General features: G+C 62.5%; 7 pseudogenes; all 7 read right to left on the bottom strand.

Annotated features, from left to right (window-relative positions):
- Nucleotides 1–2,768: 2,768 nt before the first annotated feature.
- On the bottom strand, nt 2,769–2,887 carry LOC142869013 (uncharacterized; annotated as a pseudogene).
- Nucleotides 2,888–6,749: 3,862 nt separating this feature from the next.
- Nucleotides 6,750–6,868, bottom strand: LOC142869012 (uncharacterized; annotated as a pseudogene).
- Nucleotides 6,869–10,724: 3,856 nt separating this feature from the next.
- LOC142869011 (uncharacterized) lies at nt 10,725–10,843 on the bottom strand (annotated as a pseudogene).
- Nucleotides 10,844–14,699: 3,856 nt separating this feature from the next.
- Nucleotides 14,700–14,818, bottom strand: LOC142869010 (uncharacterized; annotated as a pseudogene).
- A 3,856-nt stretch (nt 14,819–18,674) lies between these two features.
- LOC142869008 (uncharacterized) lies at nt 18,675–18,793 on the bottom strand (annotated as a pseudogene).
- A 3,854-nt stretch (nt 18,794–22,647) lies between these two features.
- LOC142869007 (uncharacterized) lies at nt 22,648–22,766 on the bottom strand (annotated as a pseudogene).
- Nucleotides 22,767–26,619: 3,853 nt separating this feature from the next.
- On the bottom strand, nt 26,620–26,738 carry LOC142869006 (uncharacterized; annotated as a pseudogene).
- Nucleotides 26,739–27,770: the final 1,032 nt, after the last annotated feature.

Below are 27,770 nucleotides of genomic sequence, written 5' to 3'. Positions count from 1 at the left end.
GACACCTGCACTCGGGTGTGTGTGGCGGCACAATTCCCAAGCAGCTCCAGATGTTAAACCAAGGAGAAGCCAGGGAGTTCCCAACGCCCCAGGTGTCCTCAGCCCACGACTGGCTGCTGTGGGAATGCGAAGCCCGGCTCCTTGTCTCAGAGCGGGGTTCCCAGGAGGATCAGGCTGAAGCTGGGACTTGGCCTCAAAGTGTCCCCTCGAATGGCCACCCCCTTCCCCTTCCTGCTCCTCTACTCCTGGTGCCCCTCCATCCAGGGGCCAGACCTTAGAGTCACCGCAAGAGAATCCTGGTCCCAAAGGAGCCTTCTGGGGGACCGGTGCTGAGAGAGGTTGTGGGCATGGCCCGCTGGGGCTCTGCCCGACCCAGGGCTGAGAGACGCAACCTCCCAGCTCTGGGTCCCTGCAGGAAGTGTTGGCAAGCACAGGGCCGGTCCTCCAAAGGCCCAGGTGCAGGGAGCCCAGGCCAAGCAGCCTGTGGAAGAAGCCACTTGCCGTGCCACCCCGGGAACAGGACTGCAGGCCCCGGCCCTTCCCACCTCCTCCTCCTCCTCTTCCCCCCCACCCCCCGCCCCCACCCCTCCACCGACATGGCACAGGGCTCAGAGACACCTCAGACCCTTGCTACCCAAAGTGCAAAGGGCATCGGTTGCTCCTCCAAACCCCCCGCCCAGCAGACCACGTTGTCCAGCCAGCCCCCGGGCCTCCCTGGGGTGCCCAGCACAAAAGTGCAGACACCCACGGGACCCTCAGTCTCAGTTTTCGGATGTTTTTGCCACTCTAAGGACCCGCAGGCCAGCTGGGCCTTCGGGCAGGACAGAGAGCCCCGGAATCCGACGTGGAGAGCTGCGTGTACGTCCCCATCAGGAGGCGGTCCCCACCTCCGGGGCTCTCCCCTTGCGGGGAGCGGCAGCCCCAGGGCCTCAGGCAAGACACCAGGCTGGGCCCCCCCACGGCACAGCGGGGGGGGGGGGGGAGGGGGCACAGCGGGGGGGGGCACGTTCCCCCGCACAAGCGCCTTAGGGACGGCTGCTGGAGACTGCTGCGGCCACCCTGCTGCCGGGTTTCTGGAGGGCTTCCTGGAAGCAGCGTCCACACCAAGCCCTTGGAAGGCCCAGGCGACGGAGGAGCCAGCCGGTCAGGCAGGGGCCGAGGACGGTGAGAGGCCGGGCGGGAAGGAGCATGTCAGGCAGGGGCAGAGGACGGTGACAGGCCGGGCGGGAAGGAGCCGGTCAGGCGGGGGCCCAGGACAGTGACGGGCCTGGCCGGGGAGGAGCGAGTCAGGCAGGGGCAGAGGAGACGGGCTGGGTAAGGGTTAGGGTTACAGTTAGGGCACAATTCACAATCGCAAAGATGTGGAAGCCACCCGAGTGCCCATCCATCCAGGAGTGCATTAATAAAATGTGGCGCGTGGACACCACGGAGTGCCATTCGGCTGTGAGGAGCAGCGGTGAGAGGGCACCTCTCGTGTTCTCCTGGCCAGAGCTGGAACCCGTTCCAGTAAGCCAAGTATCCCAAGAATGGACACACGAGCACCACGTGAGCGCGCTCACCGGCAAATTGGTACGAACGGATGGACACCTAAGTGGACAGAGAGGAATCCCCTTCCTCGGGTGGGTGTCGGGCGGGTGGGGGGAGGGGATGGGCATACACATCCATTAGGAATGGGGTGGGTGCGCACCGACTGGGGCATGGGCGCACTTGAAGCTAATGACCCGAGGGGGGAGGCTGGGAGAGGGCAACGTACCCGACCTTAACATTGGTACCCCCACAATACGCTGGAGGTATACAACATGAGAGGTAAATGAATAAGAACACAGGGGGGAGGGGGGCACGGGCAACACATGTCACCTGAATACTTGTACTCCCATCATCTGCTTGAAAAGAGAGAGAAAAGAAAATGCAATAATAGAGGCCGGGCGCGGTGGCTCACGCCTGTAATCCTAGCTCTTGGGAGGCCGAGGCGGGTGGATTGCTCAAGGTCAGGAGTTCAAAACCAGCCTGAGCAAGAGCGAGACCCCGTCTCTACTATAAATAGAAAGAAATTGATTGGCCAACTGATATATATATATATATAAAAAAAATTAGCCGGGCATAGTGGCGCATGCCTGTAGTCCCAGCTACTCGGGAGGCTGAGGCAGAAGGATCACTCGAGCCCAGGAGTTTGAGGTTGCTGTGAGCTAGGGTGACGCCACGGCACTCACTCTAGCCTGGACAACAAAGTGAGACTCTGTCTCAAAAAAAAAAAAAAAAAAGAAAAAAAAAAAAAAGAAAATGCAATAATAGAGGTAAGAGACACTTTTTAAAAATAATGAATCCGAAGAGAAAAGTAAAAGGAGGCCTGTGGAGCAGGTCTGGGTGTGACTCCGGATCCCCCAACATCAGGTGCCACCACCAAAGATTCCTACGTGGAGCCCGTAGAACCCCAAAAGCAACGGGACGAGTTCTGGTCACATACTCCCTCAAAATGACATCCTGGCCTTCTTCTGGAACTCCCTCCCCTCTCAGACTCTCAAGGTTTCCTCCAGCGTGTCGGTTCCCACAGAGCAGACCTTTGGTCTGAGACCTGACAGTCCAGATGCCACGCGTGCTGCCGCGTGGCGGCGGTGTCGCGGCTTGGGACAAGAGGAGGCCCCACGGTGCGGGCTGGGGCGCCAGGCACAGCGGCGGGCGCTGAGGGTGGGGGTGACCCCCACCCCGGGCCGCCGCCGCGCTCCCAGAAAGGGGACAGAACGAGAGGCAAAAAAAAAAAAAAAAGCCGCCGCCTAGGGCACCCGTGATTCCCGGGCGGTCTCCCATCCAAGTACTAACGAGGCCCGACCCTGCTTAGCTTCCGAGACCAGAGGAGATGGGGGGCGTTCAGGGTGGTGTGGCCCTAGACGGCGGAGGGCGCCCCTGCCCCGCTCGAGAAGCCGAGCCTCTCTGCGCTTCCCCGCCGCCGCCTCCCGCCCCAGGCCCCGCGCCGGGCCGGGCCTGTTGAGTTCGCCGGCGGCCGGGTCCGGCGGGCTCCGAGGGACCGGGGTGATGGGCGGGGCGGGGCGGGGCGGGGCGGGGCGGGGGGCTGTCTCTCTCTACACACACACACACTCACACTCACTCACACTCACACAAGATGCGCCTCCACGGCTGGACTCGCCAAGGTGGAGACCTTCCAGCCCCCCTCCTCTCCCCGCCTGGCCTCCTTCACCTACCCGCCGCCCACCCCCAGCGCGTCGCCGCCGCTGACTGCGCACGCGCCCGGCGCTCGCCCTCTGACCCCAGCCAGGGGCCGCCCTCCCCCACAACCGCTTTCAGCTGTGCCCCCCTCCCCCCGCCCTGTGGGTGGGCTGCCGCCTATTCCCCCGGGCCAGGACTGGGGCACAGCGCAAGGGGGAGGGGAGCGAGTGTATGGGGCATCTCTCTCTGGGGATGTGTCCCATGGGTGGGGTGGGGTGGGGTGGCGTGGTTTGTGGGGCGCTGAAGAAATCAGTCCCCTCCATCTCCCACCTCTGGAAAACGCCCAAGCCCTTGGAGAACTGCCGGCACCGCTACCGTGGGGGCCGGGACCCTCCTCTGTGTCCTCCTGTGGCCCAGTCCAAGGGGCCTGGGCCTGGCCGGGGCTGCATTGGACCCCGACCACCCTGGCGTGTGGACTCGCCAAAAATCGGCCATTAGATATTGGATTCCAGCTTCCTTGAGGTCATTTCACTAATGAGTGCACCGGAAAGAGTTTCCTAATCCATCTGTGAGGGTGGCAACTGAAAGAGAATTTGAAAGCTGACAGAATAGGCGAGGGAAGGCATAGGAGATTTCCACACCCAGCAAGGAAGCCTTTCCCGAAATGGAAGAAAGAAACGAGCAAACAGAGACACCGGTAGCCCGCCCGGATCAGAGTCTGCCCCCGAGAGAAAGCACCCTGACCAGGTTCACCCGTGGGTGGGTGGCGAGCTAGCGGCATTCAGAAGAGCGAGGCCCGCAGTCTGTGCGGAAGACACCTGCACTCGGGTGTGTGTGGCGGCACAATTCCCAAGCAGCTCCAGATGTTAAACCAAGGAGAAGCCAGGGAGTTCCCAACGCCCCAGGTGTCCTCAGCCCACGACTGGCTGCTGTGGGAATGCGAAGCCCGGCTCCTTGTCTCAGAGCGGGGTTCCCAGGAGGATCAGGCTGAAGCTGGGACTTGGCCTCAAAGTGTCCCCTCGAATGGCCACCCCCTTCCCCTTCCTGCTCCTCTACTCCTGGTGCCCCTCCATCCAGGGGCCAGACCTTAGAGTCACCGCAAGAGAATCCTGGTCCCAAAGGAGCCTTCTGGGGGACCGGTGCTGAGAGAGGTTGTGGGCATGGCCCGCTGGGGCTCTGCCCGACCCAGGGCTGAGAGACGCAACCTCCCAGCTCTGGGTCCCTGCAGGAAGTGTTGGCAAGCACAGGGCCGGTCCTCCAAAGGCCCAGGTGCAGGGAGCCCAGGCCAAGCAGCCTGTGGAAGAAGCCACTTGCCGTGCCACCCCGGGAACAGGACTGCAGGCCCCGGCCCTTCCCACCTCCTCCTCCTCCTCTTCCCCCCCACCCCCCGCCCCCACCCCTCCACCGACATGGCACAGGGCTCAGAGACACCTCAGACCCTTGCTACCCAAAGTGCAAAGGGCATCGGTTGCTCCTCCAAACCCCCCGCCCAGCAGACCACGTTGTCCAGCCAGCCCCCGGGCCTCCCTGGGGTGCCCAGCACAAAAGTGCAGACACCCACGGGACCCTCAGTCTCAGTTTTCGGATGTTTTTGCCACTCTAAGGACCCGCAGGCCAGCTGGGCCTTCGGGCAGGACAGAGAGCCCCGGAATCCGACGTGGAGAGCTGCGTGTACGTCCCCATCAGGAGGCGGTCCCCACCTCCGGGGCTCTCCCCTTGCGGGGAGCGGCAGCCCCAGGGCCTCAGGCAAGACACCAGGCTGGGCCCCCCCACGGCACAGCGGGGGGGGGGGGGGGGGAAGGGGCACAGCGGGGGGGGGGGGCACGTTCCCCCGCACAAGCGCCTTAGGGACGGCTGCTGGAGACTGCTGCGGCCACCCTGCTGCCGGGTTTCTGGAGGGCTTCCTGGAAGCAGCGTCCACACCAAGCCCTTGGAAGGCCCAGGCGATGGAGGAGCCAGCCGGTCAGGCAGGGGCCGAGGACGGTGAGAGGCCGGGCGGGAAGGAGCATGTCAGGCAGGGGCAGAGGACGGTGACAGGCCGGGCGGGAAGGAGCCGGTCAGGCGGGGGCCCAGGACAGTGACGGGCCTGGCCGGGGAGGAGCGAGTCAGGCAGGGGCAGAGGAGACGGGCTGGGTAAGGGTTAGGGTTACAGTTAGGGCACAATTCACAATCGCAAAGATGTGGAAGCCACCCGAGTGCCCATCCATCCAGGAGTGCATTAATAAAATGTGGCGCGTGGACACCACGGAGTGCCATTCGGCTGTGAGGAGCAGCGGTGAGAGGGCACCTCTCGTGTTCTCCTGGCCAGAGCTGGAACCCGTTCCAGTAAGCCAAGTATCCCAAGAATGGACACACGAGCACCACGTGAGCGCGCTCACCGGCAAATTGGTACGAACGGATGGACACCTAAGTGGACAGAGAGGAATCCCCTTCCTCGGGTGGGTGTCGGGCGGGTGGGGGGAGGGGATGGGCATACACATCCATTAGGAATGGGGTGGGTGCGCACCGACTGGGGCATGGGCGCACTTGAAGCTAATGACCCGAGGGGGGAGGCTGGGAGAGGGCAACGTACCCGACCTTAACATTGGTACCCCCACAATACGCTGGAGGTATACAACATGAGAGGTAAATGAATAAGAACACAGGGGGGAGGGGGGCACGGGCAACACATGTCACCTGAATACTTGTACTCCCATCATCTGCTTGAAAAGAGAGAGAAAAGAAAATGCAATAATAGAGGCCGGGCGCGGTGGCTCACGCCTGTAATCCTAGCTCTTGGGAGGCCGAGGCGGGTGGATTGCTCAAGGTCAGGAGTTCAAAACCAGCCTGAGCAAGAGCGAGACCCCGTCTCTACTATAAATAGAAAGAAATTGATTGGCCAACTGATATATATATATATATAAAAAAAATTAGCCGGGCATAGTGGCGCATGCCTGTAGTCCCAGCTACTCGGGAGGCTGAGGCAGAAGGATCACTCGAGCCCAGGAGTTTGAGGTTGCTGTGAGCTAGGGTGACGCCACGGCACTCACTCTAGCCTGGACAACAAAGTGAGACTCTGTCTCAAAAAAAAAAAAAAAAAAGAAAAAAAAAAAAAAGAAAATGCAATAATAGAGGTAAGAGACACTTTTTAAAAATAATGAATCCGAAGAGAAAAGTAAAAGGAGGCCTGTGGAGCAGGTCTGGGTGTGACTCCGGATCCCCCAACATCAGGTGCCACCACCAAAGATTCCTACGTGGAGCCCGTAGAACCCCAAAAGCAACGGGACGAGTTCTGGTCACATACTCCCTCAAAATGACATCCTGGCCTTCTTCTGGAACTCCCTCCCCTCTCAGACTCTCAAGGTTTCCTCCAGCGTGTCGGTTCCCACAGAGCAGACCTTTGGTCTGAGACCTGACAGTCCAGATGCCACGCGTGCTGCCGCGTGGCGGCGGTGTCGCGGCTTGGGACAAGAGGAGGCCCCACGGTGCGGGCTGGGGCGCCAGGCACAGCGGCGGGCGCTGAGGGTGGGGGTGACCCCCACCCCGGGCCGCCGCCGCGCTCCCAGAAAGGGGACAGAACGAGAGGCAAAAAAAAAAAAAAAAGCCGCCGCCTAGGGCACCCGTGATTCCCGGGCGGTCTCCCATCCAAGTACTAACGAGGCCCGACCCTGCTTAGCTTCCGAGACCAGAGGAGATGGGGGGCGTTCAGGGTGGTGTGGCCCTAGACGGCGGAGGGCGCCCCTGCCCCGCTCGAGAAGCCGAGCCTCTCTGCGCTTCCCCGCCGCCGCCTCCCGCCCCAGGCCCCGCGCCGGGCCGGGCCTGTTGAGTTCGCCGGCGGCCGGGTCCGGCGGGCTCCGAGGGACCGGGGTGATGGGCGGGGCGGGGCGGGGCGGGGCGGGGCGGGGGGCTGTCTCTCTCTACACACACACACACTCACACTCACTCACACTCACACAAGATGCGCCTCCACGGCTGGACTCGCCAAGGTGGAGACCTTCCAGCCCCCCTCCTCTCCCCGCCTGGCCTCCTTCACCTACCCGCCGCCCACCCCCAGCGCGTCGCCGCCGCTGACTGCGCACGCGCCCGGCGCTCGCCCTCTGACCCCAGCCAGGGGCCGCCCTCCCCCACAACCGCTTTCAGCTGTGCCCCCCTCCCCCCGCCCTGTGGGTGGGCTGCCGCCTATTCCCCCGGGCCAGGACTGGGGCACAGCGCAAGGGGGAGGGGAGCGAGTGTATGGGGCATCTCTCTCTGGGGATGTGTCCCATGGGTGGGGTGGGGTGGGGTGGCGTGGTTTGTGGGGCGCTGAAGAAATCAGTCCCCTCCATCTCCCACCTCTGGAAAACGCCCAAGCCCTTGGAGAACTGCCGGCACCGCTACCGTGGGGGCCGGGACCCTCCTCTGTGTCCTCCTGTGGCCCAGTCCAAGGGGCCTGGGCCTGGCCGGGGCTGCATTGGACCCCGACCACCCTGGCGTGTGGACTCGCCAAAAATCGGCCATTAGATATTGGATTCCAGCTTCCTTGAGGTCATTTCACTAATGAGTGCACCGGAAAGAGTTTCCTAATCCATCTGTGAGGGTGGCAACTGAAAGAGAATTTGAAAGCTGACAGAATAGGCGAGGGAAGGCATAGGAGATTTCCACACCCAGCAAGGAAGCCTTTCCCGAAATGGAAGAAAGAAACGAGCAAACAGAGACACCGGTAGCCCGCCCGGATCAGAGTCTGCCCCCGAGAGAAAGCACCCTGACCAGGTTCACCCGTGGGTGGGTGGCGAGCTAGCGGCATTCAGAAGAGCGAGGCCCGCAGTCTGTGCGGAAGACACCTGCACTCGGGTGTGTGTGGCGGCACAATTCCCAAGCAGCTCCAGATGTTAAACCAAGGAGAAGCCAGGGAGTTCCCAACGCCCCAGGTGTCCTCAGCCCACGACTGGCTGCTGTGGGAATGCGAAGCCCGGCTCCTTGTCTCAGAGCGGGGTTCCCAGGAGGATCAGGCTGAAGCTGGGACTTGGCCTCAAAGTGTCCCCTCGAATGGCCACCCCCTTCCCCTTCCTGCTCCTCTACTCCTGGTGCCCCTCCATCCAGGGGCCAGACCTTAGAGTCACCGCAAGAGAATCCTGGTCCCAAAGGAGCCTTCTGGGGGACCGGTGCTGAGAGAGGTTGTGGGCATGGCCCGCTGGGGCTCTGCCCGACCCAGGGCTGAGAGACGCAACCTCCCAGCTCTGGGTCCCTGCAGGAAGTGTTGGCAAGCACAGGGCCGGTCCTCCAAAGGCCCAGGTGCAGGGAGCCCAGGCCAAGCAGCCTGTGGAAGAAGCCACTTGCCGTGCCACCCCGGGAACAGGACTGCAGGCCCCGGCCCTTCCCACCTCCTCCTCCTCCTCTTCCCCCCCACCCCCCGCCCCCACCCCTCCACCGACATGGCACAGGGCTCAGAGACACCTCAGACCCTTGCTACCCAAAGTGCAAAGGGCATCGGTTGCTCCTCCAAACCCCCCGCCCAGCAGACCACGTTGTCCAGCCAGCCCCCGGGCCTCCCTGGGGTGCCCAGCACAAAAGTGCAGACACCCACGGGACCCTCAGTCTCAGTTTTCGGATGTTTTTGCCACTCTAAGGACCCGCAGGCCAGCTGGGCCTTCGGGCAGGACAGAGAGCCCCGGAATCCGACGTGGAGAGCTGCGTGTACGTCCCCATCAGGAGGCGGTCCCCACCTCCGGGGCTCTCCCCTTGCGGGGAGCGGCAGCCCCAGGGCCTCAGGCAAGACACCAGGCTGGGCCCCCCCACGGCACAGCGGGGGGGGGGGGGGAGGGGGCACAGCGGGGGGGGGCACGTTCCCCCGCACAAGCGCCTTAGGGACGGCTGCTGGAGACTGCTGCGGCCACCCTGCTGCCGGGTTTCTGGAGGGCTTCCTGGAAGCAGCGTCCACACCAAGCCCTTGGAAGGCCCAGGCGACGGAGGAGCCAGCCGGTCAGGCAGGGGCCGAGGACGGTGAGAGGCCGGGCGGGAAGGAGCATGTCAGGCAGGGGCAGAGGACGGTGACAGGCCGGGCGGGAAGGAGCCGGTCAGGCGGGGGCCCAGGACAGTGACGGGCCTGGCCGGGGAGGAGCGAGTCAGGCAGGGGCAGAGGAGACGGGCTGGGTAAGGGTTAGGGTTACAGTTAGGGCACAATTCACAATCGCAAAGATGTGGAAGCCACCCGAGTGCCCATCCATCCAGGAGTGCATTAATAAAATGTGGCGCGTGGACACCACGGAGTGCCATTCGGCTGTGAGGAGCAGCGGTGAGAGGGCACCTCTCGTGTTCTCCTGGCCAGAGCTGGAACCCGTTCCAGTAAGCCAAGTATCCCAAGAATGGACACACGAGCACCACGTGAGCGCGCTCACCGGCAAATTGGTACGAACGGATGGACACCTAAGTGGACAGAGAGGAATCCCCTTCCTCGGGTGGGTGTCGGGCGGGTGGGGGGAGGGGATGGGCATACACATCCATTAGGAATGGGGTGGGTGCGCACCGACTGGGGCATGGGCGCACTTGAAGCTAATGACCCGAGGGGGGAGGCTGGGAGAGGGCAACGTACCCGACCTTAACATTGGTACCCCCACAATACGCTGGAGGTATACAACATGAGAGGTAAATGAATAAGAACACAGGGGGGAGGGGGGCACGGGCAACACATGTCACCTGAATACTTGTACTCCCATCATCTGCTTGAAAAGAGAGAGAAAAGAAAATGCAATAATAGAGGCCGGGCGCGGTGGCTCACGCCTGTAATCCTAGCTCTTGGGAGGCCGAGGCGGGTGGATTGCTCAAGGTCAGGAGTTCAAAACCAGCCTGAGCAAGAGCGAGACCCCGTCTCTACTATAAATAGAAAGAAATTGATTGGCCAACTGATATATATATATATATAAAAAAAATTAGCCGGGCATAGTGGCGCATGCCTGTAGTCCCAGCTACTCGGGAGGCTGAGGCAGAAGGATCACTCGAGCCCAGGAGTTTGAGGTTGCTGTGAGCTAGGGTGACGCCACGGCACTCACTCTAGCCTGGACAACAAAGTGAGACTCTGTCTCAAAAAAAAAAAAAAAAAAGAAAAAAAAAAAAAAGAAAATGCAATAATAGAGGTAAGAGACACTTTTTAAAAATAATGAATCCGAAGAGAAAAGTAAAAGGAGGCCTGTGGAGCAGGTCTGGGTGTGACTCCGGATCCCCCAACATCAGGTGCCACCACCAAAGATTCCTACGTGGAGCCCGTAGAACCCCAAAAGCAACGGGACGAGTTCTGGTCACATACTCCCTCAAAATGACATCCTGGCCTTCTTCTGGAACTCCCTCCCCTCTCAGACTCTCAAGGTTTCCTCCAGCGTGTCGGTTCCCACAGAGCAGACCTTTGGTCTGAGACCTGACAGTCCAGATGCCACGCGTGCTGCCGCGTGGCGGCGGTGTCGCGGCTTGGGACAAGAGGAGGCCCCACGGTGCGGGCTGGGGCGCCAGGCACAGCGGCGGGCGCTGAGGGTGGGGGTGACCCCCACCCCGGGCCGCCGCCGCGCTCCCAGAAAGGGGACAGAACGAGAGGCAAAAAAAAAAAAAAAAGCCGCCGCCTAGGGCACCCGTGATTCCCGGGCGGTCTCCCATCCAAGTACTAACGAGGCCCGACCCTGCTTAGCTTCCGAGACCAGAGGAGATGGGGGGCGTTCAGGGTGGTGTGGCCCTAGACGGCGGAGGGCGCCCCTGCCCCGCTCGAGAAGCCGAGCCTCTCTGCGCTTCCCCGCCGCCGCCTCCCGCCCCAGGCCCCGCGCCGGGCCGGGCCTGTTGAGTTCGCCGGCGGCCGGGTCCGGCGGGCTCCGAGGGACCGGGGTGATGGGCGGGGCGGGGCGGGGCGGGGCGGGGCGGGGGGCTGTCTCTCTCTACACACACACACACTCACACTCACTCACACTCACACAAGATGCGCCTCCACGGCTGGACTCGCCAAGGTGGAGACCTTCCAGCCCCCCTCCTCTCCCCGCCTGGCCTCCTTCACCTACCCGCCGCCCACCCCCAGCGCGTCGCCGCCGCTGACTGCGCACGCGCCCGGCGCTCGCCCTCTGACCCCAGCCAGGGGCCGCCCTCCCCCACAACCGCTTTCAGCTGTGCCCCCCTCCCCCCGCCCTGTGGGTGGGCTGCCGCCTATTCCCCCGGGCCAGGACTGGGGCACAGCGCAAGGGGGAGGGGAGCGAGTGTATGGGGCATCTCTCTCTGGGGATGTGTCCCATGGGTGGGGTGGGGTGGGGTGGCGTGGTTTGTGGGGCGCTGAAGAAATCAGTCCCCTCCATCTCCCACCTCTGGAAAACGCCCAAGCCCTTGGAGAACTGCCGGCACCGCTACCGTGGGGGCCGGGACCCTCCTCTGTGTCCTCCTGTGGCCCAGTCCAAGGGGCCTGGGCCTGGCCGGGGCTGCATTGGACCCCGACCACCCTGGCGTGTGGACTCGCCAAAAATCGGCCATTAGATATTGGATTCCAGCTTCCTTGAGGTCATTTCACTAATGAGTGCACCGGAAAGAGTTTCCTAATCCATCTGTGAGGGTGGCAACTGAAAGAGAATTTGAAAGCTGACAGAATAGGCGAGGGAAGGCATAGGAGATTTCCACACCCAGCAAGGAAGCCTTTCCCGAAATGGAAGAAAGAAACGAGCAAACAGAGACACCGGTAGCCCGCCCGGATCAGAGTCTGCCCCCGAGAGAAAGCACCCTGACCAGGTTCACCCGTGGGTGGGTGGCGAGCTAGCGGCATTCAGAAGAGCGAGGCCCGCAGTCTGTGCGGAAGACACCTGCACTCGGGTGTGTGTGGCGGCACAATTCCCAAGCAGCTCCAGATGTTAAACCAAGGAGAAGCCAGGGAGTTCCCAACGCCCCAGGTGTCCTCAGCCCACGACTGGCTGCTGTGGGAATGCGAAGCCCGGCTCCTTGTCTCAGAGCGGGGTTCCCAGGAGGATCAGGCTGAAGCTGGGACTTGGCCTCAAAGTGTCCCCTCGAATGGCCACCCCCTTCCCCTTCCTGCTCCTCTACTCCTGGTGCCCCTCCATCCAGGGGCCAGACCTTAGAGTCACCGCAAGAGAATCCTGGTCCCAAAGGAGCCTTCTGGGGGACCGGTGCTGAGAGAGGTTGTGGGCATGGCCCGCTGGGGCTCTGCCCGACCCAGGGCTGAGAGACGCAACCTCCCAGCTCTGGGTCCCTGCAGGAAGTGTTGGCAAGCACAGGGCCGGTCCTCCAAAGGCCCAGGTGCAGGGAGCCCAGGCCAAGCAGCCTGTGGAAGAAGCCACTTGCCGTGCCACCCCGGGAACAGGACTGCAGGCCCCGGCCCTTCCCACCTCCTCCTCCTCCTCTTCCCCCCCACCCCCCGCCCCCACCCCTCCACCGACATGGCACAGGGCTCAGAGACACCTCAGACCCTTGCTACCCAAAGTGCAAAGGGCATCGGTTGCTCCTCCAAACCCCCCGCCCAGCAGACCACGTTGTCCAGCCAGCCCCCGGGCCTCCCTGGGGTGCCCAGCACAAAAGTGCAGACACCCACGGGACCCTCAGTCTCAGTTTTCGGATGTTTTTGCCACTCTAAGGACCCGCAGGCCAGCTGGGCCTTCGGGCAGGACAGAGAGCCCCGGAATCCGACGTGGAGAGCTGCGTGTACGTCCCCATCAGGAGGCGGTCCCCACCTCCGGGGCTCTCCCCTTGCGGGGAGCGGCAGCCCCAGGGCCTCAGGCAAGACACCAGGCTGGGCCCCCCCACGGCACAGCGGGGGGGGGGGGGGAGGGGGCACAGCGGGGGGGGGCACGTTCCCCCGCACAAGCGCCTTAGGGACGGCTGCTGGAGACTGCTGCGGCCACCCTGCTGCCGGGTTTCTGGAGGGCTTCCTGGAAGCAGCGTCCACACCAAGCCCTTGGAAGGCCCAGGCGACGGAGGAGCCAGCCGGTCAGGCAGGGGCCGAGGACGGTGAGAGGCCGGGCGGGAAGGAGCATGTCAGGCAGGGGCAGAGGACGGTGACAGGCCGGGCGGGAAGGAGCCGGTCAGGCGGGGGCCCAGGACAGTGACGGGCCTGGCCGGGGAGGAGCGAGTCAGGCAGGGGCAGAGGAGACGGGCTGGGTAAGGGTTAGGGTTACAGTTAGGGCACAATTCACAATCGCAAAGATGTGGAAGCCACCCGAGTGCCCATCCATCCAGGAGTGCATTAATAAAATGTGGCGCGTGGACACCACGGAGTGCCATTCGGCTGTGAGGAGCAGCGGTGAGAGGGCACCTCTCGTGTTCTCCTGGCCAGAGCTGGAACCCGTTCCAGTAAGCCAAGTATCCCAAGAATGGACACACGAGCACCACGTGAGCGCGCTCACCGGCAAATTGGTACGAACGGATGGACACCTAAGTGGACAGAGAGGAATCCCCTTCCTCGGGTGGGTGTCGGGCGGGTGGGGGGAGGGGATGGGCATACACATCCATTAGGAATGGGGTGGGTGCGCACCGACTGGGGCATGGGCGCACTTGAAGCTAATGACCCGAGGGGGGAGGCTGGGAGAGGGCAACGTACCCGACCTTAACATTGGTACCCCCACAATACGCTGGAGGTATACAACATGAGAGGTAAATGAATAAGAACACAGGGGGGAGGGGGGCACGGGCAACACATGTCACCTGAATACTTGTACTCCCATCATCTGCTTGAAAAGAGAGAGAAAAGAAAATGCAATAATAGAGGCCGGGCGCGGTGGCTCACGCCTGTAATCCTAGCTCTTGGGAGGCCGAGGCGGGTGGATTGCTCAAGGTCAGGAGTTCAAAACCAGCCTGAGCAAGAGCGAGACCCCGTCTCTACTATAAATAGAAAGAAATTGATTGGCCAACTGATATATATATATATATAAAAAAAATTAGCCGGGCATAGTGGCGCATGCCTGTAGTCCCAGCTACTCGGGAGGCTGAGGCAGAAGGATCACTCGAGCCCAGGAGTTTGAGGTTGCTGTGAGCTAGGGTGACGCCACGGCACTCACTCTAGCCTGGACAACAAAGTGAGACTCTGTCTCAAAAAAAAAAAAAAAAAAGAAAAAAAAAAAAAAGAAAATGCAATAATAGAGGTAAGAGACACTTTTTAAAAATAATGAATCCGAAGAGAAAAGTAAAAGGAGGCCTGTGGAGCAGGTCTGGGTGTGACTCCGGATCCCCCAACATCAGGTGCCACCACCAAAGATTCCTACGTGGAGCCCGTAGAACCCCAAAAGCAACGGGACGAGTTCTGGTCACATACTCCCTCAAAATGACATCCTGGCCTTCTTCTGGAACTCCCTCCCCTCTCAGACTCTCAAGGTTTCCTCCAGCGTGTCGGTTCCCACAGAGCAGACCTTTGGTCTGAGACCTGACAGTCCAGATGCCACGCGTGCTGCCGCGTGGCGGCGGTGTCGCGGCTTGGGACAAGAGGAGGCCCCACGGTGCGGGCTGGGGCGCCAGGCACAGCGGCGGGCGCTGAGGGTGGGGGTGACCCCCACCCCGGGCCGCCGCCGCGCTCCCAGAAAGGGGACAGAACGAGAGGCAAAAAAAAAAAAAAAAGCCGCCGCCTAGGGCACCCGTGATTCCCGGGCGGTCTCCCATCCAAGTACTAACGAGGCCCGACCCTGCTTAGCTTCCGAGACCAGAGGAGATGGGGGGCGTTCAGGGTGGTGTGGCCCTAGACGGCGGAGGGCGCCCCTGCCCCGCTCGAGAAGCCGAGCCTCTCTGCGCTTCCCCGCCGCCGCCTCCCGCCCCAGGCCCCGCGCCGGGCCGGGCCTGTTGAGTTCGCCGGCGGCCGGGTCCGGCGGGCTCCGAGGGACCGGGGTGATGGGCGGGGCGGGGCGGGGCGGGGCGGGGCGGGGGGCTGTCTCTCTCTACACACACACACACTCACACTCACTCACACTCACACAAGATGCGCCTCCACGGCTGGACTCGCCAAGGTGGAGACCTTCCAGCCCCCCTCCTCTCCCCGCCTGGCCTCCTTCACCTACCCGCCGCCCACCCCCAGCGCGTCGCCGCCGCTGACTGCGCACGCGCCCGGCGCTCGCCCTCTGACCCCAGCCAGGGGCCGCCCTCCCCCACAACCGCTTTCAGCTGTGCCCCCCTCCCCCCGCCCTGTGGGTGGGCTGCCGCCTATTCCCCCGGGCCAGGACTGGGGCACAGCGCAAGGGGGAGGGGAGCGAGTGTATGGGGCATCTCTCTCTGGGGATGTGTCCCATGGGTGGGGTGGGGTGGGGTGGCGTGGTTTGTGGGGCGCTGAAGAAATCAGTCCCCTCCATCTCCCACCTCTGGAAAACGCCCAAGCCCTTGGAGAACTGCCGGCACCGCTACCGTGGGGGCCGGGACCCTCCTCTGTGTCCTCCTGTGGCCCAGTCCAAGGGGCCTGGGCCTGGCCGGGGCTGCATTGGACCCCGACCACCCTGGCGTGTGGACTCGCCAAAAATCGGCCATTAGATATTGGATTCCAGCTTCCTTGAGGTCATTTCACTAATGAGTGCACCGGAAAGAGTTTCCTAATCCATCTGTGAGGGTGGCAACTGAAAGAGAATTTGAAAGCTGACAGAATAGGCGAGGGAAGGCATAGGAGATTTCCACACCCAGCAAGGAAGCCTTTCCCGAAATGGAAGAAAGAAACGAGCAAACAGAGACACCGGTAGCCCGCCCGGATCAGAGTCTGCCCCCGAGAGAAAGCACCCTGACCAGGTTCACCCGTGGGTGGGTGGCGAGCTAGCGGCATTCAGAAGAGCGAGGCCCGCAGTCTGTGCGGAAGACACCTGCACTCGGGTGTGTGTGGCGGCACAATTCCCAAGCAGCTCCAGATGTTAAACCAAGGAGAAGCCAGGGAGTTCCCAACGCCCCAGGTGTCCTCAGCCCACGACTGGCTGCTGTGGGAATGCGAAGCCCGGCTCCTTGTCTCAGAGCGGGGTTCCCAGGAGGATCAGGCTGAAGCTGGGACTTGGCCTCAAAGTGTCCCCTCGAATGGCCACCCCCTTCCCCTTCCTGCTCCTCTACTCCTGGTGCCCCTCCATCCAGGGGCCAGACCTTAGAGTCACCGCAAGAGAATCCTGGTCCCAAAGGAGCCTTCTGGGGGACCGGTGCTGAGAGAGGTTGTGGGCATGGCCCGCTGGGGCTCTGCCCGACCCAGGGCTGAGAGACGCAACCTCCCAGCTCTGGGTCCCTGCAGGAAGTGTTGGCAAGCACAGGGCCGGTCCTCCAAAGGCCCAGGTGCAGGGAGCCCAGGCCAAGCAGCCTGTGGAAGAAGCCACTTGCCGTGCCACCCCGGGAACAGGACTGCAGGCCCCGGCCCTTCCCACCTCCTCCTCCTCCTCTTCCCCCCCACCCCCCGCCCCCACCCCTCCACCGACATGGCACAGGGCTCAGAGACACCTCAGACCCTTGCTACCCAAAGTGCAAAGGGCATCGGTTGCTCCTCCAAACCCCCCGCCCAGCAGACCACGTTGTCCAGCCAGCCCCCGGGCCTCCCTGGGGTGCCCAGCACAAAAGTGCAGACACCCACGGGACCCTCAGTCTCAGTTTTCGGATGTTTTTGCCACTCTAAGGACCCGCAGGCCAGCTGGGCCTTCGGGCAGGACAGAGAGCCCCGGAATCCGACGTGGAGAGCTGCGTGTACGTCCCCATCAGGAGGCGGTCCCCACCTCCGGGGCTCTCCCCTTGCGGGGAGCGGCAGCCCCAGGGCCTCAGGCAAGACACCAGGCTGGGCCCCCCCACGGCACAGCGGGGGGGGGGGGGGAGGGGGCACAGCGGGGGGGGGCACGTTCCCCCGCACAAGCGCCTTAGGGACGGCTGCTGGAGACTGCTGCGGCCACCCTGCTGCCGGGTTTCTGGAGGGCTTCCTGGAAGCAGCGTCCACACCAAGCCCTTGGAAGGCCCAGGCGACGGAGGAGCCAGCCGGTCAGGCAGGGGCCGAGGACGGTGAGAGGCCGGGCGGGAAGGAGCATGTCAGGCAGGGGCAGAGGACGGTGACAGGCCGGGCGGGAAGGAGCCGGTCAGGCGGGGGCCCAGGACAGTGACGGGCCTGGCCGGGGAGGAGCGAGTCAGGCAGGGGCAGAGGAGACGGGCTGGGTAAGGGTTAGGGTTACAGTTAGGGCACAATTCACAATCGCAAAGATGTGGAAGCCACCCGAGTGCCCATCCATCCAGGAGTGCATTAATAAAATGTGGCGCGTGGACACCACGGAGTGCCATTCGGCTGTGAGGAGCAGCGGTGAGAGGGCACCTCTCGTGTTCTCCTGGCCAGAGCTGGAACCCGTTCCAGTAAGCCAAGTATCCCAAGAATGGACACACGAGCACCACGTGAGCGCGCTCACCGGCAAATTGGTACGAACGGATGGACACCTAAGTGGACAGAGAGGAATCCCCTTCCTCGGGTGGGTGTCGGGCGGGTGGGGGGAGGGGATGGGCATACACATCCATTAGGAATGGGGTGGGTGCGCACCGACTGGGGCATGGGCGCACTTGAAGCTAATGACCCGAGGGGGGAGGCTGGGAGAGGGCAACGTACCCGACCTTAACATTGGTACCCCCACAATACGCTGGAGGTATACAACATGAGAGGTAAATGAATAAGAACACAGGGGGGAGGGGGGCACGGGCAACACATGTCACCTGAATACTTGTACTCCCATCATCTGCTTGAAAAGAGAGAGAAAAGAAAATGCAATAATAGAGGCCGGGCGCGGTGGCTCACGCCTGTAATCCTAGCTCTTGGGAGGCCGAGGCGGGTGGATTGCTCAAGGTCAGGAGTTCAAAACCAGCCTGAGCAAGAGCGAGACCCCGTCTCTACTATAAATAGAAAGAAATTGATTGGCCAACTGATATATATATATATATAAAAAAAATTAGCCGGGCATAGTGGCGCATGCCTGTAGTCCCAGCTACTCGGGAGGCTGAGGCAGAAGGATCACTCGAGCCCAGGAGTTTGAGGTTGCTGTGAGCTAGGGTGACGCCACGGCACTCACTCTAGCCTGGACAACAAAGTGAGACTCTGTCTCAAAAAAAAAAAAAAAAAAGAAAAAAAAAAAAAAGAAAATGCAATAATAGAGGTAAGAGACACTTTTTAAAAATAATGAATCCGAAGAGAAAAGTAAAAGGAGGCCTGTGGAGCAGGTCTGGGTGTGACTCCGGATCCCCCAACATCAGGTGCCACCACCAAAGATTCCTACGTGGAGCCCGTAGAACCCCAAAAGCAACGGGACGAGTTCTGGTCACATACTCCCTCAAAATGACATCCTGGCCTTCTTCTGGAACTCCCTCCCCTCTCAGACTCTCAAGGTTTCCTCCAGCGTGTCGGTTCCCACAGAGCAGACCTTTGGTCTGAGACCTGACAGTCCAGATGCCACGCGTGCTGCCGCGTGGCGGCGGTGTCGCGGCTTGGGACAAGAGGAGGCCCCACGGTGCGGGCTGGGGCGCCAGGCACAGCGGCGGGCGCTGAGGGTGGGGGTGACCCCCACCCCGGGCCGCCGCCGCGCTCCCAGAAAGGGGACAGAACGAGAGGCAAAAAAAAAAAAAAAAGCCGCCGCCTAGGGCACCCGTGATTCCCGGGCGGTCTCCCATCCAAGTACTAACGAGGCCCGACCCTGCTTAGCTTCCGAGACCAGAGGAGATGGGGGGCGTTCAGGGTGGTGTGGCCCTAGACGGCGGAGGGCGCCCCTGCCCCGCTCGAGAAGCCGAGCCTCTCTGCGCTTCCCCGCCGCCGCCTCCCGCCCCAGGCCCCGCGCCGGGCCGGGCCTGTTGAGTTCGCCGGCGGCCGGGTCCGGCGGGCTCCGAGGGACCGGGGTGATGGGCGGGGCGGGGCGGGGCGGGGCGGGGCGGGGGGCTGTCTCTCTCTACACACACACACACTCACACTCACTCACACTCACACAAGATGCGCCTCCACGGCTGGACTCGCCAAGGTGGAGACCTTCCAGCCCCCCTCCTCTCCCCGCCTGGCCTCCTTCACCTACCCGCCGCCCACCCCCAGCGCGTCGCCGCCGCTGACTGCGCACGCGCCCGGCGCTCGCCCTCTGACCCCAGCCAGGGGCCGCCCTCCCCCACAACCGCTTTCAGCTGTGCCCCCCTCCCCCCGCCCTGTGGGTGGGCTGCCGCCTATTCCCCCGGGCCAGGACTGGGGCACAGCGCAAGGGGGAGGGGAGCGAGTGTATGGGGCATCTCTCTCTGGGGATGTGTCCCATGGGTGGGGTGGGGTGGGGTGGCGTGGTTTGTGGGGCGCTGAAGAAATCAGTCCCCTCCATCTCCCACCTCTGGAAAACGCCCAAGCCCTTGGAGAACTGCCGGCACCGCTACCGTGGGGGCCGGGACCCTCCTCTGTGTCCTCCTGTGGCCCAGTCCAAGGGGCCTGGGCCTGGCCGGGGCTGCATTGGACCCCGACCACCCTGGCGTGTGGACTCGCCAAAAATCGGCCATTAGATATTGGATTCCAGCTTCCTTGAGGTCATTTCACTAATGAGTGCACCGGAAAGAGTTTCCTAATCCATCTGTGAGGGTGGCAACTGAAAGAGAATTTGAAAGCTGACAGAATAGGCGAGGGAAGGCATAGGAGATTTCCACACCCAGCAAGGAAGCCTTTCCCGAAATGGAAGAAAGAAACGAGCAAACAGAGACACCGGTAGCCCGCCCGGATCAGAGTCTGCCCCCGAGAGAAAGCACCCTGACCAGGTTCACCCGTGGGTGGGTGGCGAGCTAGCGGCATTCAGAAGAGCGAGGCCCGCAGTCTGTGCGGAAGACACCTGCACTCGGGTGTGTGTGGCGGCACAATTCCCAAGCAGCTCCAGATGTTAAACCAAGGAGAAGCCAGGGAGTTCCCAACGCCCCAGGTGTCCTCAGCCCACGACTGGCTGCTGTGGGAATGCGAAGCCCGGCTCCTTGTCTCAGAGCGGGGTTCCCAGGAGGATCAGGCTGAAGCTGGGACTTGGCCTCAAAGTGTCCCCTCGAATGGCCACCCCCTTCCCCTTCCTGCTCCTCTACTCCTGGTGCCCCTCCATCCAGGGGCCAGACCTTAGAGTCACCGCAAGAGAATCCTGGTCCCAAAGGAGCCTTCTGGGGGACCGGTGCTGAGAGAGGTTGTGGGCATGGCCCGCTGGGGCTCTGCCCGACCCAGGGCTGAGAGACGCAACCTCCCAGCTCTGGGTCCCTGCAGGAAGTGTTGGCAAGCACAGGGCCGGTCCTCCAAAGGCCCAGGTGCAGGGAGCCCAGGCCAAGCAGCCTGTGGAAGAAGCCACTTGCCGTGCCACCCCGGGAACAGGACTGCAGGCCCCGGCCCTTCCCACCTCCTCCTCCTCCTCTTCCCCCCCACCCCCCGCCCCCACCCCTCCACCGACATGGCACAGGGCTCAGAGACACCTCAGACCCTTGCTACCCAAAGTGCAAAGGGCATCGGTTGCTCCTCCAAACCCCCCGCCCAGCAGACCACGTTGTCCAGCCAGCCCCCGGGCCTCCCTGGGGTGCCCAGCACAAAAGTGCAGACACCCACGGGACCCTCAGTCTCAGTTTTCGGATGTTTTTGCCACTCTAAGGACCCGCAGGCCAGCTGGGCCTTCGGGCAGGACAGAGAGCCCCGGAATCCGACGTGGAGAGCTGCGTGTACGTCCCCATCAGGAGGCGGTCCCCACCTCCGGGGCTCTCCCCTTGCGGGGAGCGGCAGCCCCAGGGCCTCAGGCAAGACACCAGGCTGGGCCCCCCCACGGCACAGCGGGGGGGGGGGGGGAGGGGGCACAGCGGGGGGGCACGTTCCCCCGCACAAGCGCCTTAGGGACGGCTGCTGGAGACTGCTGCGGCCACCCTGCTGCCGGGTTTCTGGAGGGCTTCCTGGAAGCAGCGTCCACACCAAGCCCTTGGAAGGCCCAGGCGACGGAGGAGCCAGCCGGTCAGGCAGGGGCCGAGGACGGTGAGAGGCCGGGCGGGAAGGAGCATGTCAGGCAGGGGCAGAGGACGGTGACAGGCCGGGCGGGAAGGAGCCGGTCAGGCGGGGGCCCAGGACAGTGACGGGCCTGGCCGGGGAGGAGCGAGTCAGGCAGGGGCAGAGGAGACGGGCTGGGTAAGGGTTAGGGTTACAGTTAGGGCACAATTCACAATCGCAAAGATGTGGAAGCCACCCGAGTGCCCATCCATCCAGGAGTGCATTAATAAAATGTGGCGCGTGGACACCACGGAGTGCCATTCGGCTGTGAGGAGCAGCGGTGAGAGGGCACCTCTCGTGTTCTCCTGGCCAGAGCTGGAACCCGTTCCAGTAAGCCAAGTATCCCAAGAATGGACACACGAGCACCACGTGAGCGCGCTCACCGGCAAATTGGTACGAACGGATGGACACCTAAGTGGACAGAGAGGAATCCCCTTCCTCGGGTGGGTGTCGGGCGGGTGGGGGGAGGGGATGGGCATACACATCCATTAGGAATGGGGTGGGTGCGCACCGACTGGGGCATGGGCGCACTTGAAGCTAATGACCCGAGGGGGGAGGCTGGGAGAGGGCAACGTACCCGACCTTAACATTGGTACCCCCACAATACGCTGGAGGTATACAACATGAGAGGTAAATGAATAAGAACACAGGGGGGAGGGGGGCACGGGCAACACATGTCACCTGAATACTTGTACTCCCATCATCTGCTTGAAAAGAGAGAGAAAAGAAAATGCAATAATAGAGGCCGGGCGCGGTGGCTCACGCCTGTAATCCTAGCTCTTGGGAGGCCGAGGCGGGTGGATTGCTCAAGGTCAGGAGTTCAAAACCAGCCTGAGCAAGAGCGAGACCCCGTCTCTACTATAAATAGAAAGAAATTGATTGGCCAACTGATATATATATATATATAAAAAAAATTAGCCGGGCATAGTGGCGCATGCCTGTAGTCCCAGCTACTCGGGAGGCTGAGGCAGAAGGATCACTCGAGCCCAGGAGTTTGAGGTTGCTGTGAGCTAGGGTGACGCCACGGCACTCACTCTAGCCTGGACAACAAAGTGAGACTCTGTCTCAAAAAAAAAAAAAAAAAAGAAAAAAAAAAAAAAGAAAATGCAATAATAGAGGTAAGAGACACTTTTTAAAAATAATGAATCCGAAGAGAAAAGTAAAAGGAGGCCTGTGGAGCAGGTCTGGGTGTGACTCCGGATCCCCCAACATCAGGTGCCACCACCAAAGATTCCTACGTGGAGCCCGTAGAACCCCAAAAGCAACGGGACGAGTTCTGGTCACATACTCCCTCAAAATGACATCCTGGCCTTCTTCTGGAACTCCCTCCCCTCTCAGACTCTCAAGGTTTCCTCCAGCGTGTCGGTTCCCACAGAGCAGACCTTTGGTCTGAGACCTGACAGTCCAGATGCCACGCGTGCTGCCGCGTGGCGGCGGTGTCGCGGCTTGGGACAAGAGGAGGCCCCACGGTGCGGGCTGGGGCGCCAGGCACAGCGGCGGGCGCTGAGGGTGGGGGTGACCCCCACCCCGGGCCGCCGCCGCGCTCCCAGAAAGGGGACAGAACGAGAGGCAAAAAAAAAAAAAAAAGCCGCCGCCTAGGGCACCCGTGATTCCCGGGCGGTCTCCCATCCAAGTACTAACGAGGCCCGACCCTGCTTAGCTTCCGAGACCAGAGGAGATGGGGGGCGTTCAGGGTGGTGTGGCCCTAGACGGCGGAGGGCGCCCCTGCCCCGCTCGAGAAGCCGAGCCTCTCTGCGCTTCCCCGCCGCCGCCTCCCGCCCCAGGCCCCGCGCCGGGCCGGGCCTGTTGAGTTCGCCGGCGGCCGGGTCCGGCGGGCTCCGAGGGACCGGGGTGATGGGCGGGGCGGGGCGGGGCGGGGCGGGGCGGGGGGCTGTCTCTCTCTACACACACACACACTCACACTCACTCACACTCACACAAGATGCGCCTCCACGGCTGGACTCGCCAAGGTGGAGACCTTCCAGCCCCCCTCCTCTCCCCGCCTGGCCTCCTTCACCTACCCGCCGCCCACCCCCAGCGCGTCGCCGCCGCTGACTGCGCACGCGCCCGGCGCTCGCCCTCTGACCCCAGCCAGGGGCCGCCCTCCCCCACAACCGCTTTCAGCTGTGCCCCCCTCCCCCCGCCCTGTGGGTGGGCTGCCGCCTATTCCCCCGGGCCAGGACTGGGGCACAGCGCAAGGGGGAGGGGAGCGAGTGTATGGGGCATCTCTCTCTGGGGATGTGTCCCATGGGTGGGGTGGGGTGGGGTGGCGTGGTTTGTGGGGCGCTGAAGAAATCAGTCCCCTCCATCTCCCACCTCTGGAAAACGCCCAAGCCCTTGGAGAACTGCCGGCACCGCTACCGTGGGGGCCGGGACCCTCCTCTGTGTCCTCCTGTGGCCCAGTCCAAGGGGCCTGGGCCTGGCCGGGGCTGCATTGGACCCCGACCACCCTGGCGTGTGGACTCGCCAAAAATCGGCCATTAGATATTGGATTCCAGCTTCCTTGAGGTCATTTCACTAATGAGTGCACCGGAAAGAGTTTCCTAATCCATCTGTGAGGGTGGCAACTGAAAGAGAATTTGAAAGCTGACAGAATAGGCGAGGGAAGGCATAGGAGATTTCCACACCCAGCAAGGAAGCCTTTCCCGAAATGGAAGAAAGAAACGAGCAAACAGAGACACCGGTAGCCCGCCCGGATCAGAGTCTGCCCCCGAGAGAAAGCACCCTGACCAGGTTCACCCGTGGGTGGGTGGCGAGCTAGCGGCATTCAGAAGAGCGAGGCCCGCAGTCTGTGCGGAAGACACCTGCACTCGGGTGTGTGTGGCGGCACAATTCCCAAGCAGCTCCAGATGTTAAACCAAGGAGAAGCCAGGGAGTTCCCAACGCCCCAGGTGTCCTCAGCCCACGACTGGCTGCTGTGGGAATGCGAAGCCCGGCTCCTTGTCTCAGAGCGGGGTTCCCAGGAGGATCAGGCTGAAGCTGGGACTTGGCCTCAAAGTGTCCCCTCGAATGGCCACCCCCTTCCCCTTCCTGCTCCTCTACTCCTGGTGCCCCTCCATCCAGGGGCCAGACCTTAGAGTCACCGCAAGAGAATCCTGGTCCCAAAGGAGCCTTCTGGGGGACCGGTGCTGAGAGAGGTTGTGGGCATGGCCCGCTGGGGCTCTGCCCGACCCAGGGCTGAGAGACGCAACCTCCCAGCTCTGGGTCCCTGCAGGAAGTGTTGGCAAGCACAGGGCCGGTCCTCCAAAGGCCCAGGTGCAGGGAGCCCAGGCCAAGCAGCCTGTGGAAGAAGCCACTTGCCATGCCACCCCGGGAACAGGACTGCAGGCCCCGGCCCTTCCCACCTCCTCCTCCTCCTCTTCCCCCCCACCCCCCGCCCCCACCCCTCCACCGACATGGCACAGGGCTCAGAGACACCTCAGACCCTTGCTACCCAAAGTGCAAAGGGCATCGGTTGCTCCTCCAAACCCCCCGCCCAGCAGACCACGTTGTCCAGCCAGCCCCCGGGCCTCCCTGGGGTGCCCAGCACAAAAGTGCAGACACCCACGGGACCCTCAGTCTCAGTTTTCAGATGTTTTTGCCACTCTAAGGACCCGCAGGCCAGCTGGGCCTTCGGGCAGGACAGAGAGCCCCGGAATCCGACGTGGAGAGCTGCGTGTACGTCCCCATCAGGAGGCGGTCCCCACCTCCGGGGCTCTCCCCTTGCGGGGAGCGGCAGCCCCAGGGCCTCAGGCAAGACACCAGGCTGGGCCCCCCCACGGCACAGCGGGGGGGGGGGGAGGGGGCACAGCGGGGGGGCACGTTCCCCCGCACAAGCGCCTTAGGGACGGCTGCTGGAGACTGCTGCGGCCACCCTGCTGCCGGGTTTCTGGAGGGCTTCCTGGAAGCAGCGTCCACACCAAGCCCTTGGAAGGCCCAGGCGACGGAGGAGCCAGCCGGTCAGGCAGGGGCCGAGGACGGTGAGAGGCCGGGCGGGAAGGAGCATGTCAGGCAGGGGCAGAGGACGGTGACAGGCCGGGCGGGAAGGAGCCGGTCAGGCGGGGGCCCAGGACAGTGACGGGCCTGGCCGGGGAGGAGCGAGTCAGGCAGGGGCAGAGGAGACGGGCTGGGTAAGGGTTAGGGTTACAGTTAGGGCACAATTCACAATCGCAAAGATGTGGAAGCCACCCGAGTGCCCATCCATCCAGGAGTGCATTAATAAAATGTGGCGCGTGGACACCACGGAGTGCCATTCGGCTGTGAGGAGCAGCGGTGAGAGGGCACCTCTCGTGTTCTCCTGGCCAGAGCTGGAACCCGTTCCAGTAAGCCAAGTATCCCAAGAATGGACACACGAGCACCACGTGAGCGCGCTCACCGGCAAATTGGTACGAACGGATGGACACCTAAGTGGACAGAGAGGAATCCCCTTCCTCGGGTGGGTGTCGGGCGGGTGGGGGGAGGGGATGGGCATACACATCCATTAGGAATGGGGTGGGTGCGCACCGACTGGGGCATGGGCGCACTTGAAGCTAATGACCCGAGGGGGGAGGCTGGGAGAGGGCAACGTACCCGACCTTAACATTGGTACCCCCACAATACGCTGGAGGTATACAACATGAGAGGTAAATGAATAAGAACACAGGGGGGAGGGGGGCACGGGCAACACATGTCACCTGAATACTTGTACTCCCATCATCTGCTTGAAAAGAGAGAGAAAAGAAAATGCAATAATAGAGGCCGGGCGCGGTGGCTCACGCCTGTAATCCTAGCTCTTGGGAGGCCGAGGCGGGTGGATTGCTCAAGGTCAGGAGTTCAAAACCAGCCTGAGCAAGAGCGAGACCCCGTCTCTACTATAAATAGAAAGAAATTGATTGGCCAACTGATATATATATATATATAAAAAAAATTAGCCGGGCATAGTGGCGCATGCCTGTAGTCCCAGCTACTCGGGAGGCTGAGGCAGAAGGATCACTCGAGCCCAGGAGTTTGAGGTTGCTGTGAGCTAGGGTGACGCCACGGCACTCACTCTAGCCTGGACAACAAAGTGAGACTCTGTCTCAAAAAAAAAAAAAAAAAAGAAAAAAAAAAAAAAGAAAATGCAATAATAGAGGTAAGAGACACTTTTTAAAAATAATGAATCCGAAGAGAAAAGTAAAAGGAGGCCTGTGGAGCAGGTCTGGGTGTGACTCCGGATCCCCCAACATCAGGTGCCACCACCAAAGATTCCTACGTGGAGCCCGTAGAACCCCAAAAGCAACGGGACGAGTTCTGGTCACATACTCCCTCAAAATGACATCCTGGCCTTCTTCTGGAACTCCCTCCCCTCTCAGACTCTCAAGGTTTCCTCCAGCGTGTCGGTTCCCACAGAGCAGACCTTTGGTCTGAGACCTGACAGTCCAGATGCCACGCGTGCTGCCGCGTGGCGGCGGTGTCGCGGCTTGGGACAAGAGGAGGCCCCACGGTGCGGGCTGGGGCGCCAGGCACAGCGGCGGGCGCTGAGGGTGGGGGTGACCCCCACCCCGGGCCGCCGCCGCGCTCCCAGAAAGGGGACAGAACGAGAGGCAAAAAAAAAAAAAAAAAGCCGCCGCCTAGGGCACCCGTGATTCCCGGGCGGTCTCCCATCCAAGTACTAACGAGGCCCGACCCTGCTTAGCTTCCGAGACCAGAGGAGATGGGGGGCGTTCAGGGTGGTGTGGCCCTAGACGGCGGAGGGCGCCCCTGCCCCGCTCGAGAAGCCGAGCCTCTCTGCGCTTCCCCGCCGCCGCCTCCCGCCCCAGGCCCCGCGCCGGGCCGGGCCTGTTGAGTTCGCCGGCGGCCGGGTCCGGCGGGCTCCGAGGGACCGGGGTGATGGGCGGGGCGGGGCGGGGCGGGGCGGGGCGGGGGGCTGTCTCTCTCTACACACACACACACTCACACTCACTCACACTCACACAAGATGCGCCTCCACGGCTGGACTCGCCAAGGTGGAGACCTTCCAGCCCCCCTCCTCTCCCCGCCTGGCCTCCTTCACCTACCCGCCGCCCACCCCCAGCGCGTCGCCGCCGCTGACTGCGCACGCGCCCGGCGCTCGCCCTCTGACCCCAGCCAGGGGCCGCCCTCCCCCACAACCGCTTTCAGCTGTGCCCCCCTCCCCCCGCCCTGTGGGTGGGCTGCCGCCTATTCCCCCGGGCCAGGACTGGGGCACAGCGCAAGGGGGAGGGGAGCGAGTGTATGGGGCATCTCTCTCTGGGGATGTGTCCCATGGGTGGGGTGGGGTGGGGTGGCGTGGTTTGTGGGGCGCTGAAGAAATCAGTCCCCTCCATCTCCCACCTCTGGAAAACGCCCAAGCCCTTGGAGAACTGCCGGCACCGCTACCGTGGGGGCCGGGACCCTCCTCTGTGTCCTCCTGTGGCCCAGTCCAAGGGGCCTGGGCCTGGCCGGGGCTGCATTGGACCCCGACCACCCTGGCGTGTGGACTCGCCAAAAATCGGCCATTAGATATTGGATTCCAGCTTCCTTGAGGTCATTTCACTAATGAGTGCACCGGAAAGAGTTTCCTAATCCATCTGTGAGGGTGGCAACTGAAAGAGAATTTGAAAGCTGACAGAATAGGCGAGGGAAGGCATAGGAGATTTCCACACCCAGCAAGGAAGCCTTTCCCGAAATGGAAGAAAGAAACGAGCAAACAGAGACACCGGTAGCCCGCCCGGATCAGAGTCTGCCCCCGAGAGAAAGCACCCTGACCAGGTTCACCCGT

This window comes from Microcebus murinus, unplaced genomic scaffold (assembly GCF_040939455.1).
Source record: "Microcebus murinus isolate Inina unplaced genomic scaffold, M.murinus_Inina_mat1.0 scaf051_hap2_Mmur4.0, whole genome shotgun sequence".
NCBI lineage: Eukaryota > Metazoa > Chordata > Mammalia > Primates > Cheirogaleidae > Microcebus > Microcebus murinus.
The sequence above is the reverse complement of the archived record's forward strand: the minus strand, read 5'-3'. Positions and strand labels throughout refer to the sequence as shown.